The following is an 18,355-nucleotide window of genomic DNA, read 5'->3' as shown; positions in this document are numbered from 1 at the left end:
GCCAGCCTGAAACCAAATACTTGTTTTGGGCAGAAAAATTCCCATCCCTACAGGGAGATATTTCAAAATGAGCACTTCAGTTATAAATGCAGCTGCACCTTTCACACTCCTCTTCTTCCCCTAGAGCTTTTAACACCCTGGCCAAGAAAAGCGATTCAAGACCTAAGCATCACACATAATAAGCAATTTACAAACTAAAGCAAGATTAGCTTTAAATACCACACTTTCCGGAGGAATCGATCTCAATGTGGCAGCCCCATAGATATTTTAGTATCTTTTAAAAAAAGATCTTAAAATGAAAGGAATTTCACATCCTTCATTTGGAAATAAAAAAGAAAATCCTGAGTAAACAAGTTCAATGCAACATCAAAAGGGGAGGAACAATACACTGGGACAGAACCCCACATGTTCTTTTGCCTGTGTTTTACCAGCTGCTAAAATTAAGAGTAAAATATGAATGCATGAAAGAAAAATGTATCACAGAGACTGCATCTCCTTCCACCACACAGCCATGGCCCATGACCCTTGACAGGGTGCCGGGCTGACTTGATGGCTGTCCAGGTGCTGGTGTGGCTCTGCTGCTGCCCTCCATCCCCAGAACCACACAACACCCTGGCAACAGGCATGAAATCCTCCTCAGAAAGCTGAGTCAAAACTGAGTCATCACCAGGAAGGATGATGGATTCACTGCTGCTTGGGATTTTTCAGAGGAGATTAAAAAAAATTTTTAAAGATTTTTTTCACTGCTGGAGAAGCTGCAGATATCATGTATGTGTGTAGTATGTGTGTAAAAGAAGTTTGGGCTCTTGGACCAGAGTGTGCCACCTAGGCTGTGAAGCCAATGCAGCACTTGCATCACTGAGCAGGCCGAAGGCTTCTCATCAATTCCTGTAGCCCAGGGCTTCCAACAACTGCTTACTTTGCTCAGGGAGGAATTTTAATTGTAGTGTGACCAATATTTTGCTTCCTTCCCAGCTTTCCTTGAAGCAGCAGAGAGCAGCCATAGCTGTATCATGGGGCTGGGAAGAGTGGTGGTTGGGGTGGCATCAGGAATGATCCCATGAAACCTGCAGAAAGCTGAGGAATCAGAAACAATAACAGATCTCTGAACAGGGGAGAAAAAGCAGATAGAGCCTGTGGGAGAGGAAGGGCTGCTTCCCCACCAGAGCAGCCCAGCACAGCTTGCAGGGATGGCACGAGCCCCTTGCAAATACCCGCCTTGCTTCATGGGGACCTCGGCATGAGCACCTCCCCTGAGCCTTCCATTCTCGTGGGATGGACTGCTGCACAAGAAGAGGCCTGTGTGTACCACAGGACTATCTGGTGACTGTCTGAGATATGAAGACATTGGGATAGATGACCTAATCTCCCTTCTGATCTCATGCTACTAAAATCTCAGGATTCTGCTGATGCAGTGAATCTGGCAGCAAACTCTGCTATTTCAGCTGTGGGTTTTCACTGGGGTCTGTAATCAATATGAACGAACTGGGCAGCAGGAAACAACTGCTGCCATTTGGGCTGCTTTCACCAGATCTGATCCTGTGTGCCTGCCAGAAAACAAGTTAAAAGCCCCAGCTTGGTGAGAGCGGCGAGTCCCGGCAGCCCTGGGACAGGGCCACACTGCCGCTGCCTCACACGCGGCTGCCCTGCCACTGCTGCCGGGCTGGCAGGGCAGCTGGCAGAGCAAGGCAAGCCTGCGGCGCTCCAGACATTTGTCACAATTATTAGGGATTTACGAGGACAGAGGGATCATGTCAGTTGTCTGTAATTTCACTCTGAATGTTACCCCTCTCCATAGGTGGCAGTCTCTGAATTAAGCTACCCTGTGGGGAGAAAGGGAGATAGGACATTGAATGCCTCTTTGACAGACACCTCACACAAACAACCTCTTTAGTGCAGCTCCCAAATGGTGGCTGGGGACCCTGGAGTAAGTTAGTGTCCAGCCCTGCAGGAAGCCTCACAGCTCTGCCATGGGATGCCTGCTGGTGACCAAAGACTAAGCCCAGCCTGCTGCAAGAAGGCACATGCCCCATCTTGGCCGTGCTAGGGATGTGCACAAGTACTAAAACCAAATGAAGAGTGCAGGGATCTGCCCTAGCTGGCTGTCTTTGCAAAGGATTGGCAGCTGCAACTACTGGTTGTACGGGAATGGTTGCCTGTACAAACCTCCAAGCCAGCAAAAGCAACACCCCCAAAAGCACAGCACAAAACACTCTGAAGAGGAGGGATACCATGTGGTAACAGACACATTTAATTGTGACACAGCCTGCAGCTGCCCTGTGTACACACAATCCAAAACCCACACTGCCCTGTTTCGATTTGCCTCATACCAGTTTGTACCACAGCAACACAGCAAGTGCTTTGCTCCCTTTCCTAATTACTAGGACTTAGCTCTTGGAATGATACCCGATTGTAGGCAATGATTTTTTGCAAATATAACAGCTCATCTTTCCCATATGTGAAACCCTGAAACTCATCAAGAAGGAAGCACTCTGGGGGAAATACATAATGTAGTAGGAGGCATGGCATGCACCTCTTTCTGTGCAACTGCAATCCTCAGGCTTCACAGTTCACACAGTTCCATTTATTGTACTATAGAGAGACTTTCTGCACTAGTGGAAATCTGGTGCAATTCCTTTCATAATCATCAGAAATGTCTTGAAATTGGTGTTTTTAACAGTTGTACTAGATTTTCTAACGTTTTTGTTATATGGCATCGCAGTAATTCTTTCTGCAGGGCTACATACTAAGGAACAGAACAGAACCACTATTGCTGCTGTTTGGATCATTAAACTCTGGTCTTTTAAGGCAAACAGTTCTTGCTGATTCATGCTTAACTTTTCAGAGATGATTATATGAATGCTTATTACACATTACTTCATGTGTGTTTTCAATAGTCCTGAGTTTTAAGAGGACATCAGTATTACCATAACCTCCCATGGGATGCTCATTTGAGGACATTAGTTTTGAATGTTCTATAGCACTTAGAGCAAACCCAAAATTCACAGATTATATTTCAGTGGTATGTATCTACCCATGGCAACTGGCCAGTGACTGCATATTTATGACCAATTAACTGCACTGTTTTCCAGTGGAAGAATCACCACAGTACAAGGTAGTAAGCAGGATTTTTGAAGGGATTCTGAAGTCAAATAAATATGTATCTTGGAGTTAGAGAGAAGGCTGCAAACTCTCACAGTTTTCCTAGAAAACTATCGCAAAGCATTCTAGTTGAATTCTTCATTTAGCAATCTGTATTTGAGTACTTCTAAGAGACTGTCTATATTTAAAAATATTCTGACAGCTCTTTTTCTGAAGCTGAAGGTGCTCTAGAGCATCCCTGGCAGAGAGAGCTTATGAACTGCAGTGAGGACACAGAGAAAGCTTGCAGAGTTCACAGGGCAGGAGAGGGAAAGCTGCTGTGCTGAAGCAGCACACGCAGCTTATTAACACCTGCACATCCAAAGAGAGTAGGCAGGACTGCCAATCCTGAGCAATGCACAGCTCTCTATGAACAGGGGTTTAGGATGTGCTATTGCCTAACTCAGCTTACAGTCATCGCTGCTCTGTGTCTCAAACAAAGTTGCTGCCTTCTCCCCATGGAGCATATCCTCAAATGTCCAGGGAAAACTACTGCCCACTATGCATGAACGGGGCTGTGGTTACAGTAGATATTTGCAAGTGTTACATGGCTCTTTAAAATATATTAAGAAAAAAAGTCAGTTAAGTGTGTGCGATCTTTACTGTAAGGCTTTCTTTCTCAAATTTTGCTTGAGCTGCATATAGCGCTGTAAAAAGCCATTCTTTTCTAAGCATCCTGGCTTTGACAACCTTAGTCCAGATTTTAACACTGCACACAATCCAGCCACCACAGAAATTTGTGCTAATGAGGAAATGTGCCATTTTACATGGCAGAAGGAGGGAGAGGAGGGAAGATGTAGAAGGTCTAGGCAAGGCACCAATTGAAAGAAGAACTCATAAGGACGTGCAGGCTGGGCCAGATGGCTCCCACAGGCCTAAAGTTCACAAGAGTCTCAAAGATGTTCTTCAGCTCAGAAGGTGGAAATGGCCACAGCTGCCAATTTGCTTCCCATGCTCTCCTCAGTGGGAACACACTGGATGGGAACACAATTGACTGGACTGGTTTGGTAAGTCTTTAAATATCTTTCTGGAGAGAAAGAGTCTAACTGAGCACCAAGCCGAAGTAACTCAGCAGCTACACCATCCCAATGACTGTGCAGAGATAAGCTGATTGTGATGCCAGCAATGAGGGAGAAAGTCTCAATACGAATGCAACCATCGCCATCCCCCACAGAACTACACTCACCACATATGATTAAGAGAAAGCATTAAGTCATTATGGAAATGCAGGCAGAGGCAGAAAGTAATAGGGTCCCCACAACTAGTATTTTTTAGTTCGTTTTGGTTTTCACCTTGAAGGAAAATGGCAAAGACTTATGGTCAAGCAACTTTACAAGCGCAGTATTAGGAAGAAAGGAATTTCATGTTTCATCTAAACCCCTCTGGGCAGAGCTGGCATTAGGTTGAAGTGAAGTATGCCACATGCCTCAATGGGAAGAAACCAGATGGTGATAGTAAGAGGTGGAATATGTCTGCTTCCCATCTCTGAGTGCTCCATTTACTCTTAACTAGCTGTTTCCTGCTCAGTGCAGCAGATATTGCTCCTGCCTGAGCACGGTCAACTGACCTGAAACACTGTGGCATATGTGTTCATATCATGGGACCACTAGGGTCTGGGTCTTGGTTCCACCAAGCATGAAAATGACCCTAACATATTCCTGTGGTTTTTTTTAGCTATAGCTACAAGTAATAGGAGACATACAATAATTCAATGGAAATAGCCCAATAGTGAGTAATGACTGCAGGAGAAAGGGTGAGCTTCGTGTTCTTAACCTAAAAATGGAACAGTGACATGGTAGTTATGAGCCATTATCAGAGGAAAAAGGGACATACCAAAATCTGTACCTGACAACTGAGGTTACTGACATGCCAAACAAGGCAGTCAGTGTCAAATAACCTGAGAACAACCCTGCTGGCACAGGCTTAGCTTAGCCCAACAGCAGTGCTCCTACAGGCCACCTAACTCAGGTAAGCAGCAGTGCTTTTGCTAACTGGAGCACAACTGGCAGGAGCCAATGAGCAAAGTCAGGTTCCTTGAACCATCTGTTATCTGTCAGGTTTTCCACAGAGTTTGTTCTAGGATAGCGTGTAACTGGCCAAGCTGGAGGATGGATCCTTTAGTTAAACCCTTAGTTTATGCCAGCTGTGCTGGCAGCTCTGTGCTATGTCTTCTTTTCCTCCTGACAGTTGAGGAAACTTGACGGCACTTTCTACCAGCTGCAGCATTGCAGCTACACCATTTCCCACTCTCAGGGCTGCCAATTTCTCTCCAGTAACCTTGAGAAAGATTCCTTTTCCAGGAAAATGATGACATGTTAGCCCTGCATACATGTATCCCATCTATCCCTGCTCTCCTTTCCGGAAAGAGCTGTTTTTAGTTATGTTCCATGTCAGTGGGATGAGAATCAGGGTTTGTTGTTAGTGGTCAATCTCTGACAGAACATGGTTTCAAAACTCAACCCCTCCCTTTACTCTGACTTAACTGGGAAATCCCAAACCAGCACTGCACACTGTCTGTTTTACAGTGACCCCGCAGGACCACTACTGATCCAGTTCCATGGCTCACTCTCACCTGGACCAGGAACATCCACTCTGGATATCCTGTTAGGACTCAAGGCACGCTGATCCAGATTTGAATTTTAGCACAGCTACCATCTTTCTGGGACCCCAGAGCAGGGACCTGCACTTTTACTGTTGAAGAATTTAGGCTGCCATCTGATGCAGAGATGGAATTGCAAGACGGAAGGACCTAGTCAACCTTGTGATTGAAGCAGTGTGCCTACAAAGAGAGAAAGGGAGATTTGCTGCTAATTTGTATGATTGCTTTCTGGATTTTCGCCATGCCACCCCAGTGGACGATACTTACTGAATAAGCACCAATTTCATTTTGTTGACACTTCAGAATAACCCCAGTGAAAATCAGTTCTTTGCTGCTTTCAAGATGATCTAATGAGAAGCACAAAACTAAGTGAATTCAGAAATTACCAGGTATATTTTCAGGTAAAAATTACAGGACCAGAAAGAGTTATTTGGTCACCTCACCTGACCTGCCATGGCAAATTTCATGCAGCAGCCCTTCACACTCGCCTTGTGCTCTATTTCCACGTATGCTGGGCTGAAAGGTCTTGCAGAAATGTGTTCAGCATCAGGTAGCATCAAGAGGGAGAGAAGCCAATACTTCCAGTGGCAAATCAGCCCCACTGCTGGAGATCTGAGCCTTATTTCCGCTTGACTTTCTCTCGTTTCAGCTTACAGTTATTGATTCTTGTTCTGGCTCTGTCTGATGGATTAAACAGCCATTCCTTGCAGCTAGCACCTTCTCTCACTTTAGGCACTCATACTCCACAAATATTTCACCTCTTGATCCTCTTTCTGTTAAGTGCAGCACACAGAGCTTCAAGTCTTTTGTTGCATGGAATATTTTTCCATTTGCAGATTACTTCTTGTGGCCTTTTACGTACCCCGTACTGTAGTTAGGGCCTGCATTCCTCATTGTCAGAAAAAAACATGGGCATGTGAAACATTTGTTACTGCACTTGTCCTTAGGGTAACTTTGGGCAGTGGAACAAAGGGTAAGAACCTTCTCCCAAATAAAATCTGTACTAGGAAGAATGGCTGACCTCTCACTCTCATTTGTACTTCCTTCCTTCCCAGCAACAACTTAGTTCTTCTGTCCTCATCTTCTACAGCTCCTACACATACTCAACATGCACTTCACATATAAATGAGGCTCATTTGAAGACTGGGATAGAGAGCAGTCCACACAGGAAATATCAATTATAAACCTGGGTCTATTTCTGACAGTTTGGTCTTTCAGAGAAATGTTTAATGAGGGCATTTTTTATGAAATATAACAAATATAATTCTTTCTACAGCAATTTTGGTTTTTATATTATCAGTCCTGGCAGGATTTCAGGAGTGGCTAGCCATGGTCAAGGCGCCAGCTCCTTGTCCTTGTGAGTTGAGGAATGGCTTGTTCTTGGTTGTCATTACAAGAGCATAATGTGACATTTGTACAAGCAGCATGAGAGGAGATCAGTGTTTATCACTAATGCCCATCAGGCCTCTGCAATGGCTCAGGTGAGAGGAGAGTCTGACCCTGTTGCCCACACTGGAAACCAACAAAGCACCCCTGCAAGGAACCCTCAGGGGGTGCCAAGTGCAACTGGGAGGTGGCACAGCTCAAGTATTGCACAGTGCTGGTGACAGGGGACATCCAAGCGTGGGCATGTTTGAAACGCCCAGGTTTGACCGGCAGTGTGTCACACTGCTGGAAACCACCACTGCTGCAGCCTCTGAAGATTTTCATCTTGTCCTGAAGCTTACATCCTGTGAAACATAATGAACCCCCAAAACTCACCCCATGTGACACTAACACAGCATGCTTAGGAGGAGGGGTCATACTACAGTAGCAGGCTTTGTACTTGTGTTTATAGGTTTCAGAGAGACATGGGAAGAACACCCCAGGTGTACAGCAGAGTCCAGGAATGACAGGTAAGCTCTGTGCCCAGGACAGCACAACTACAGGCAAGAGCTACACCAGTGAACAAAGCAAAGGCTGATCGTACTGGCACAGCCAAAGAACTAAGAAAGTAAAAGAAACAAAATACTGGAGAGGAGAAGCTGTGTGAGACCTTTGAGTGCAGGGCCCAACAGAGCAAACTGCATGAGAAAGGTTAAAGAGAACCAGAGCAGGATCTGAAGAGGCACTGATGACCTCCTGACAGCAGGGGAACAAGCCTCTATTCCACTGATATCTTGATTATAATGGCAACTTTGACCAAGACAGACTCTTAGTCTCGCTTTCACACACATTTAGTGTCTGAAGGAAACACTGATTGCAGAAAGACTTAAAACTGTTCATCCCCTCTCCAACTTCTTCTGTTGAAATTAGCTCCAGGTTCAACAGAGACAACGATGGAGACAACATGCAAAAAGGAGGAAGGAACACTCTGAGCAAAAATCTAGCAATCAGGATTATGGTGACAACTTCAGCCAGTAATTAGTAAAATGGAATGTTAATTATTGCTACTCCCTTCTTCCTTCTACCATGGCTCACACAGCTGTTCATAAATTGATAACCACAGAAATGAGCATGAGCTGAGCCTGGGTAGTTGGTTGGTATTCACACAGTATCAAAAGAACATATTTGCATTCTTTGCCAGAAGAATCAATTTACCTTGACTGATGATTGAACTTCAAAAAGTTCTTTAATATTTTGGTCATTAACTGTGATGCTGTAACAGTGTCACCACCAGAGTGCTGTTGTATTTCACACCATGGCTCTTACTAGCTGCACTCTGTAATATGCTTGAACTTCTAATTGAGCCCTTTTATATATTGATAATCAACGTATCTCAAAGATAATCCTTCAAAACAAAGCTCAGGCTGCCCAGAACAGTTTAGGAACACAGTGATTCCGGTCACTGGAGAGGCTGGACAGTGCAGGTAGATGCACAGCATGCTGCTAAAAGCAGCAAAGGCCTCCTCCTCACTGTTGGTTTTGTCATCAGTTCACTTCTCCCCAGTAACACTGAAACATTGCTTCTGACTACAAACCCTGCTCCTGCTTCAAAATGACCTGCAGTAATTTCATTTTCTTAGTAACATTTCAAAATGAGATCAGCAGTAATACTTCTCTTTATGCATTGGGCTAAATGTAGGTAGACCTGAAACAACCTGCCTGATGATAGATATATGTCTAAAGTCAAAGAGCTAGAGGCGCTTAAAGGTGCTATAAAAGGAACTAAAAGAAAAAAAAAAAGACATTGTTGGTACTTTGCAGTTGAAAAATAATAGAAGAAAATAAAGAAACAGTAGTTAATGCAAACAGCAAAACGAATCTTCAGGGCTCCAGGCAGCTCCACTTGAGCTACAACAGCAGCCTCAGCACTGGACTCCTGTCGTGTCCTCGCTCTTACGCTGCTGAGCTGTGGCACATGGACTGTTTACTGTCACGAGAGAGCATCAAGCTGTTCCTGCTACAGATATGAATGCCAGTGATGCAAAATATGTCCCTGCAGAACATCTACTGTTTGAACTGGAGCAGCACAGCCCAAGTCTATCACAGTTGAACCCTGGCCTAAAGCCATGGCAGATAGCTCAGGCACTGCTGAACTGGGGTAACTCACAAGCAAGGTAAATTAGCCCATGCTTATCTCAACACTACCAAAACAAGATCCTTTCTCAGAGCCAGCAGAGCACGTATGTACTGAGCCACATCATGTGGTGCAGGTGTATCCTCAGCTTTACAAGGATACAGCCAGCTCGCTTCCAGCCGCACACAAGCACGGCAGGAATATGAAAGACCAAGAGAGAAGCTCATAACATTTCAATGCTGCGTTCAGAGGTGAGACAACTAATGAAACTGAGATAGCAATGCATCTCTTAAAGCCAGGGGACAGTGGGAACCTGCACTCTGCTCCCACTGCAGGAGAACTGTCTGTTGGGTGGCTGTTTGGAATTGAAATTGTGCTGTCAACAGTCTAAGTCTTGCATGATTACACACCTTTAAAGCCAATCAGGAGGAAAATAAATTCAGATGTATGTGGCAGGAGTTGAATAGGGAAGATACTATGACAAGTCTCCATTACCTTTTAAGAGCTGGTCAAATATTAAATCACTATGAAATCTCTTGACAAAACCAGCAGTACAGTTCAGCCTTTCCAGATATGCAAAAATAGAGAACACATGTGTGAGGATCACAGGATCTTCCCATCTGTGCCAGGGATTGTAACAAAGCACACCTTGCTTCTCCACTGGCACTGGCAGAGAGTTGATGCACCGTCCACAGCAGAAGTACATCCACTGAATGTGGATGAAGGACTTCCTGGCCTGAGGACCTGCTGCTGAGGTGACTCTCACAGGAGAGCCTCTGCCTTGGAGCTGACCTCCCCAGTCCTGGCAGCCTGCTTATGGTATTCAATGCCTATTGCTATAAGCAAGAAAAAGAAAATTCTCCTATTTTGTCTAAATTTTCTTCTACCTCTCTGGAATAGTTCTAATTCCTCCCTTACCCAAACCTGCAAGAAGTGATTAGGTTTCTTTTTCATTTCTTGTTTGTCTGGGGTATTCTCTGATGAAAAAGTAAAGATGCAAAGAAATTCTTACTTTTCCATCTTTTGTTTTTGCATCTCTGCATATTAACAGAATATTCAATGAACTCATTTAATACTTTTCAGTGATCTACAAATAATCCTCTGTGGTTTTGAAATGTGGCTATAGGCAGAAAAATGACTGCATCATTTTTTTAACATAACTGTTCTGTTCCCTGTGTGTAATCAGTCATGTCTGCTAAGTATATTTACAAAAATGAAGCTAAACATCTTCCCATCCTATTGTTTTGCAAAATAAATGTAGCTCTAGGAGAGAAGGCTGGCATCTATTCTGGCTCATATATCATTAATAGAATTACATGCAAAATCCTGAATTACTGTATCGCTGAAGTAATATCCCAGTTTTACTCTGTTTTTCACTGAGCCTGCAGTGGTGGTAGCAGAGAGACTACCACCAGCAAACTTCTCATTCTAAAGTCAAAACCTTTCTTCTTCACTATCTGGAGTGCAAGATGGAAGTAACAAACATCCCCCACCCTTCCAAATAAGACGAACTCTGTAGAAATATGACAGTAAAAAAGCAAGCTCTTCTAAAGAACTGGCATGTATGTTCAAGCAAAATGCTTTAACTAGAGCCATTGGATTTAGGGAGATGCACTCCGAATCCAGACACATCTCCAAGAACACTGACATGACAGCTTCTCTGAAGCAGCTTCCTACCAAGGTGTTGCCACACTGAGGCAGCTGCTGGGGTGACAGCAAGACGGTTCTTGATTCAGCTTATTTTGGCTGAGCCTGTAGGTGACTTCAACCATACTTTCTCCCAGGTGCTGCTGCATTAACTGTATGAGGAATGCACCATGCACTGAAGCTGGCAGAGACTTACAGCTCTGAAACAGAGCTGCAGTTACAGCTGCACATACATGTTTCCTTTCTTATTAAGGAAGAAAAAAGTGCTGCTGTTTATCCTGTTAGGATCCCTAAGGCAATTCCTCAGTCAGCCTGGATTTGCAAATGCTGCCTCTGCTGTGTCCTGCCCAGTCCTCTGAGCTGCACCAAACCCAAGCAGCACAGGGAGTGTGCCCTGTCACTGGACTAAGAGTTAATGTGGAAAGGTCACTGTTGGGTCCCATCTCCTGTGCTCCTGTGAAACCTTTTGGATTACCTCTGCACCTTGTGTCCAGTTCTCCCGCAGCTGGTCCCTGGAGAAAACGAGTCTTTCTGTGCCAGGAGGAGGCTCAGCACAGATGCAAAGCCACTGGAAGGGACAAGCTCTGCAGGGCTGTGGTCTGACTGCACAGAGAGGGCAGCCTAACTCCAATGGACCATTCTAGTGAGGCAGATCAGCTTCAGTAAGCCAGGGAAAGCCAAACGTGAGGAACGAAGATGCAGAGTGAACAAGTGAGTTTTCAAATGTGCTATCAACAGCAGTGACTTGTTGCCAAACAGAACTGTGATTTATCCAGCAAATCTGCTTTCACACAGGCCAACTCAAGCATCTGTACAGACTTTGGCTAAGAACTGGGGGGGAAAGACCCTTTGGCTCCAGCATGCATACAAGCAGACACATGTGCACGCGTGTGTGTGCAACAGTGAGAAAACAGCTATACTCACAGCGAAGATTTTATCCCTGATTCCTTCAGCTGAAATCCACCACCACTTATTTGCTTTTTTGGTTACATCAAACTTGGCATTTTAAAAGCTTGTTTTCTGGTTTGTGTTTTTTTTTTTTTCCCCCCTTCTTTCTTTCTTTAAACTCAGTGCTATTTTGAATTTGTTTTAAGATGAATGTTGCTTTCATTCTCATCCCTGGTTCCTAGCCTGCATTTCTGAGCTTCTGCTGCAATTTCACTACGTTTAGCACTTACTAGGCAATTATCACTGAGTCAGGTAGAATGACAGCATTTTTTCAGTTCAAGCACACAGTTCTGTATTTCAGTGAGCTGATTTTTAAACTATTTAAATGTTAATAGCATCCACATAATTGTACAGATCAGAATGTCACCAGCTAATCCTTGTGCCTTCTAGCTGACTTCTGTCAGCTGCTCTTTTGCTTTCGTTATCAATGCCAGGATATATTTTTGATGGCAATTATTAAGGTGAAGTCAGAAATACTTTTATTTGTACTCCTAGGTGCTTGCATCTTTCTGCTCTTAAATCTCACCAGCCCATCATTTCTTACACAAGCAGAATCTCAAACCACTGCTACGGCATCACAGGGTGGAATTAGTTTTCACTGCAATCCTCCATTTTCAAAACAACCAGTATATGATTGCTACAGTTCTCAGGGGAAACCAGCTTTAAGGAGTGTTCATATTCCGCCTGCATTTCAACTCAAAACATTTTAGAGCATCCAAAATACTGGAGCATGAGACAACAGAGGAATGTCCATTTGGGATCACAGGAAATCAACCACCTTCCTCTGCCTCCTCCCAGGTTTTCCTTTGTATTTGTTAAAATGGAATTTAGACTTAAAAAACCAGTATGAAAATCTTCAGTCAGTTTCAAGGCAAAGGTAGCTCTGCTACACCACTTTTGCAGTACAAGAAACTGTTTCAGCAGAAGGGCATGAGTAAATCCTTGTAAGCCAAAGTATACTGCTGTAATGGGAAATGATGAGGGAAAATGGTTTCAAGGAAAATCTATTACCATTCCCCTGTGATGGCCAAATAAAAGAGTACATGCTACTGCCACTGAGTCACAAGAAAAGTGAAATTAGAGAGAGTTCTGGTAATGTGCAGATTTTGACATGCAGCTCCTCCAAAAGGAAGTGGTACAGAAATAGTAACTGTCATACAGTCATTTATTAATAGCTAAATTTGTTATACATATGCTCTGTGTAGACAGATTCTCCCACCAACTCAGCCAGCCTGGTCTGTGGGAACGGGGAGGGCAGCGTGGCTCCACCACAAAATAAGCAGTTTAGAAAAAACCCCAAGCATGACAGAAACAACACAGGATCAAAACAAGAAAAAGCAGCACAGACAAGTCAAGAAAGTGGAAAATCCAGAATGACTTAATGCTGCCATAAAAGTTGTGGGAAACGAGGAGATAGTAGAACTAAGTAACAAAAAAGTAGGTCTGGTAAAAAAGGGAGAACATAGCTTCATTTAGGATCCAAATGCTTGAACTCCTTAGCACTTTAAAAAAAAATACAGGAAAGAAAACTCAGCTTTTAGTTTTAATGAAAACGTGTTATGGGAATTAGCTAACAAATTTACTATATTAATTGAAATTATTTTAAAATATGTAGAGAGTTAAGTCATCTGAGAATCCAAAAAGCAAGAACAACTTACTGCAAGAAGGAAAAAGGCTGATCCAGGAATCACTGCCCTGTAATGACAACACTATAACAACAAATGTGAGTGACAAACTTGCCTATGTTGAAGTGCTAGCAGGAACTCAGGACTCATTTGGGATACAAAAACAGCAGGTGAGGAGTAAACCAAGCTTTTCCTTCTGGTGGGATTACACAGTCAACAGAAGAAAAGTGTGCTATAGCACTTCTTTAAAGCCATCCCAAAACCTGAAGCTGACTGGGATTAAATCCTGGTGGAGATGGCTGAAAACTTACTAAATGTCCATAACTAAAGGGCAAAGATAAATGATAACACGCTACCCCTGAGACTAGTGCTAGGGGCAGATCTTATTTAACATTTGAATTAATCCAGGAATAGGGAAATCATTGCTAGTCACATGGGGAAAACCCAAGTGGCAGGTTATAATTAACCACTAACCCACCCAGAGACTAATGGAAGGACGAGGCATCAGAATCTTCTGTCCTGATAACCTACACATCACTTATATTTTCCTTAGGATTGTAAAATGCTTCAGATTATATAATTTCACCCTGCTTATTTGGATCACAGCTCTGACTTCCACTGTCAAAATACACTGCAGTGAGAAATGAGGCAGCACACATACCTCACTTTGTGCCTTTAGCTGGCATGTAGCATTGATACAAGGCCTTAAAGAATTCACGGAATTGGTCAAACGTCAGGATGCAGCAACATTTGTATCTTGGATTTGTGAAGATGCAGGGCTTCTTTTTTGATGAAAAGCACCTGTGAAGTGCAGGGTTATTGTGCTCCCTTTTGCCATTTCCTGGATAAATGTCATCATTTTTAATGCTACCAATCTTCTTCTATAGCCCGCAGGAAAGATTTTCTAACGCAAAAAAATGACTTGTAGGTGCTTAATTCCCATTAAAATCTACTGGGGAGATAAGCACCAAACTGTCATTGGAGCCTTTGGGAAAGTCTTCCTCTAAACCATTGTTACCTACCCTTTCAACACCTGAAATAAGTCACTCATATAGGATATATTATTAAAACAGGAGATGTTTGAATCTGCAGTGAAATCACTTTGTGGCCTGAGCAGTAGCTTTTTGGCATCCCTGTGCAAGTATGAGACACGATGCACTCAAATTCTGCTTCTAAAAAGATCTCTATTTTAGGCAATGTAATGTGAGAAGGAGGATGTGTCATTGATCTGACTCAGCACAATTGTCTCATTTGAAAACTCCCCGGCAAGTCTTGACTGGTATTAATGAATAGTTGTATTTGGTTTAGAGGTGAAATATCTGTACATAATAAAAGGAAAAAAAAAAAAAGAGCACAGAGACCATGAAAGAACAAAAGATCTCTGGACAAGAGATTTGCTATTGCCAATATTCTTGTCGGTCTCCTGTCCTGTGTTTCCAAGGGACCCCTTTTTGCTCTGGGTGCATGGGCTCTGGCATTGATGCAGTACTGATGACTTCGAGAGAAGTTGTTAGCACCTCCTCCCCATCCATGGGGAATATGCTCTTGGTCAGGGCATTTCACAAGTGACCAGTGCTGGGGACCAAATATAAAAAAACGCTAGAAAATACACTAAAAAGGCATGTCATACAGTCTGACCTGTGCACTGTCTCTGCACTCCAGGTAACCCTCACCACTACCTCCATGTTTCTCCCATGGCACTATTCTTCAACAGAACTTGATGGTTTTACAAAGAGGATGAACCGCAGTCCCCTTTGACAGACCTGGAACTCCGTGAAAGAAAGTAATTTTGTATAGTCACCTGAAAGATCTCTTGTGGAGCCACAAATACCTTTAATGTCTCTAGGGACCCAACCCCAGAAGAGACAAACAGGGTTTTGTGTCTCTAGCTGTCTGCTGGGGAGAGGGCCACTGTGTTGGCAACTCTTACACTGCAGAAAGCTGAACCTGCTGGGGCAATACTGAGGTAAGAAGTTTATTTCAGACAGCTAATACAGGGGGATTCACTGCTAACTTCTAATCAGTAGCAAGTTAAGACAAATTAGAAGCTATGACCTACAAAGGAAGGCTCTGCAAATCCCCCTGCTAGCCTCCTAAGAATGGCAGCTCCCCTGGTACACAGCCACGATAAATGGATCCTTTTACAAGGTCTAACTCACTTAATCACCCCCTCTGCTTGCATTAACCACTTCTGCAATGATATCTTTCCTGTGTGGATTGCTTAAGTTAGGTCAAAAACCTGGTCTTGTTTTCAAATCCACATTCATGATGAAAGCCTCCAGTCTAAGACTTCTATTCTTCTGAGACCCTTAGAGTTATAAGTACCGTGAATAATTCTTTTGCTGTTTCTCCCAGCCTGCTATAGGGCTTTCTCCCTAAAGCACAAACCACTTTTCCGTGTTGAATTCTCTCCATGTGTCTCCTCTGTACTCAGTGAAATGGCCTGACATGATGGGCTGGGTCGAGGCATACAACGACCAGTCTCCCTTTGAGCAAGAAGCTTCTGTTTCCAGCAGAAGGGCTGAACCCTGGGTAATCTATTCACTCCCTACCTGGCAAGGGAAGCAGCAAGAGAATAAGTCACTGCACTTCTAACTGAAAAACTGTCATAGAAGAACAAATCTCAGACTTGAGCCTTCAACAATGAACTTTAATTTGAAAATGGCACCAAGTTTTGACCTGAAGTGAACAGCTTCCCTTGATGAGGCACACAATTAGAGCTATAGAGAGGAAGGAGCAACCTCCAAGCCTTCACACTGCAGCCAGCCTGAGCTCCTTTGCCACTCCTTGGCAGTGGCAAAGACAAAGTTGAGGCTTCAATCCCCTGAGAAGCTCAATTCCAGGGCAGTCAGACGGCAGAGCCATGAACCACTGGAGCCCCATGAGTACGAGAGGTTTTGGGTGGCCCAAAAGGCACAGCCAGAATGATTGCACAGCTCCCTGCAGGGCAGGAGCCTGCCTGACTTGCACAAGAGCAAGGCTGGCACCAGCGTGGCGCTGCTTTGTGCCTACATGTGCTGCCTCCCCTCTGATTGCACATACCCTTGATTTTGGCAGCACATCTTGTAACCCTAATGGCCTTTCCTAAATGGAATTTTCAAATGTTTACATTTCCTTTATTTCCCCACAGTAATTTTCGGTGCTTTGAATGTTTCAGGGATTCAGCTACATAAATAGATACCCTAATCTTCTAACAACATACTAGATTACATAATTGTGATTAGGATGGGTAATTACACAGTGCCCATGTGAGGCAGACAGCTTCGACACTCCACATCACAACTGTGTCAAAATATTTTATTTACAAAATACCAGAAGTGGTAACTCCACGGGCTACCATAAAACGTTAAATTATTTTTTTTATATTGTTATACAAAAATAATAATTAGGAAAGTCCTTCAAGTGCTTTCATTCTATTTCTAAAGAAAAACCACACTGTTGGGGTTCTCCCTACTACAGAACATTTCAGCAGCAAGCTAGTTTTCACAGCCCTAGCAAGAGTGCTCTTGTTCACTGTAGAAATGTTATATATTAGAGAGTACTATAATGCTTTCCCTTAAGTAAAGCTCACAGAAGAAGTAATAAATGACCTATAGCAGATATTTTTGTCAAGGTATTTAGCTCTCATTTTGATCTGCTGATGACCTTTTACTTGAGTGAATCACAACTACATCCTAATGCCAGAGCTTACTCACTAGCTATGAAAACAACCTGGAATTGCATGCAAATTTTATTTTTGTTTTCCCTTATGACCTCAAATTTATACTACTTAGTGCTCCATCACAGAAATGTCAAAAATCACAAAGACTCTCTGTAAGAGTGAAGCGTGCAGAAAAAGCTCTCTATTGGCAGGAATTACGTCAGGTGTTTTTTCAACAGCCAGCATTCCAAGGAAGGAGATGAGGTTAAGTAACACTCCAAACATGAGTTACCTTCCCTGCATGAGCACTGCTTTATAAAGGCTTGACTCAGGAAACCTAAGGAACGGTTTAGGCACCACAGCCCAATACTGTAAATGTCACTGCTCCACAGAAAAAAACAAAGCAAGTGCTTGGTGACCCCAACTGACATGACATGGGCTTAATTGCATGTTTATTTCACATACAAAATAGGTTAGATTAGTATTTTCCATACAGCTAACCTGGAGCTTTGTTAAATAATCATGAAGCTGCATGAATACTGAAATGACAATCCTCTAATCACTGTCACATTCAGTGCATCACACAAATTTTTGAATTGACCATGACAGGCACACACTAGAGGTTCTCACAGTGAACTGCTATTATGTTAAAATACGTTTTTCAGAGGTTTTATGAAGTTTAATTGCATGGGATGAAACATCACACCTAAGCATTTGATTTATTACTAAGCATGACTCTATATTAGTGAGACTGCAGAGCATACAGTGTTGTGGAATTATTTTTACTCTGTCATGACAGATGGAGTCAGCGTTTGGTAAAGACTGCGTGCAAGTGTGCAGACATGCTGCAGGTGGGATCCTCTCTGCTGCCTCCTCCAAGCCAAGCTGTTATACTTGAAAACAGCACATTTCAGATGACGAAGAAATCATCATCTATGTTTCCAAAATGGCAACATAGATTTTAATCTTCTCTGTACGAAAAATGTCTGCCTTGCCTAGAAAGAATCACAGAAGAGATATGGAAGCCTTAATGATTTGAAGGGATCTATGGAACAACAACATCTGAGAACTGGTTATAATCCTACCCCATGACAGGTGTACATTGCTCATGCTGCAGTGGTGCACACAACTACCCTGTGGAGGTAGCAGTAGACGCAGCGACGTGACAGACTGTGATTTCAGCTTTCAGCACACCCATGCTTTGGTTTCTGTCCCCTCACACACACAGCAGAGGACCTCATTTTATGCTCTGCTCT

General features: G+C 43.3%; 1 protein-coding gene and 1 long non-coding RNA gene across 9 annotated transcripts in view; one reads left to right on the top strand and one right to left on the bottom strand.

Moving 5' to 3' along the window:
- Window positions 1-18,355, bottom strand: part of PTPRF (protein tyrosine phosphatase receptor type F) — a 380,389-nt gene that overhangs the window by 126,512 nt on the left and 235,522 nt on the right. The gene's annotated exons all lie outside the window — the stretch shown is intronic.
- On the top strand, window positions 9,403-18,020 carry LOC138114072 (uncharacterized). Of its 2 annotated transcripts, none has more exons than XR_011152477.1 (3): window positions 9,403-9,490; window positions 15,122-15,425; window positions 17,233-18,020. It is a non-coding gene; the product is annotated as an uncharacterized lncRNA (long non-coding RNA). The 2 variants fall into 2 exon arrangements; XR_011152478.1 differs by lacking the exon at window positions 9,403-9,490 and adding an exon at window positions 13,464-13,629.

The sequence above is a fragment of the Aphelocoma coerulescens genome, chromosome 8, assembly GCF_041296385.1.
Source record: "Aphelocoma coerulescens isolate FSJ_1873_10779 chromosome 8, UR_Acoe_1.0, whole genome shotgun sequence".
Classification (NCBI taxonomy): domain Eukaryota; kingdom Metazoa; phylum Chordata; class Aves; order Passeriformes; family Corvidae; genus Aphelocoma; species Aphelocoma coerulescens.
This window is presented reverse-complemented; position numbering and strand designations above follow the sequence as displayed.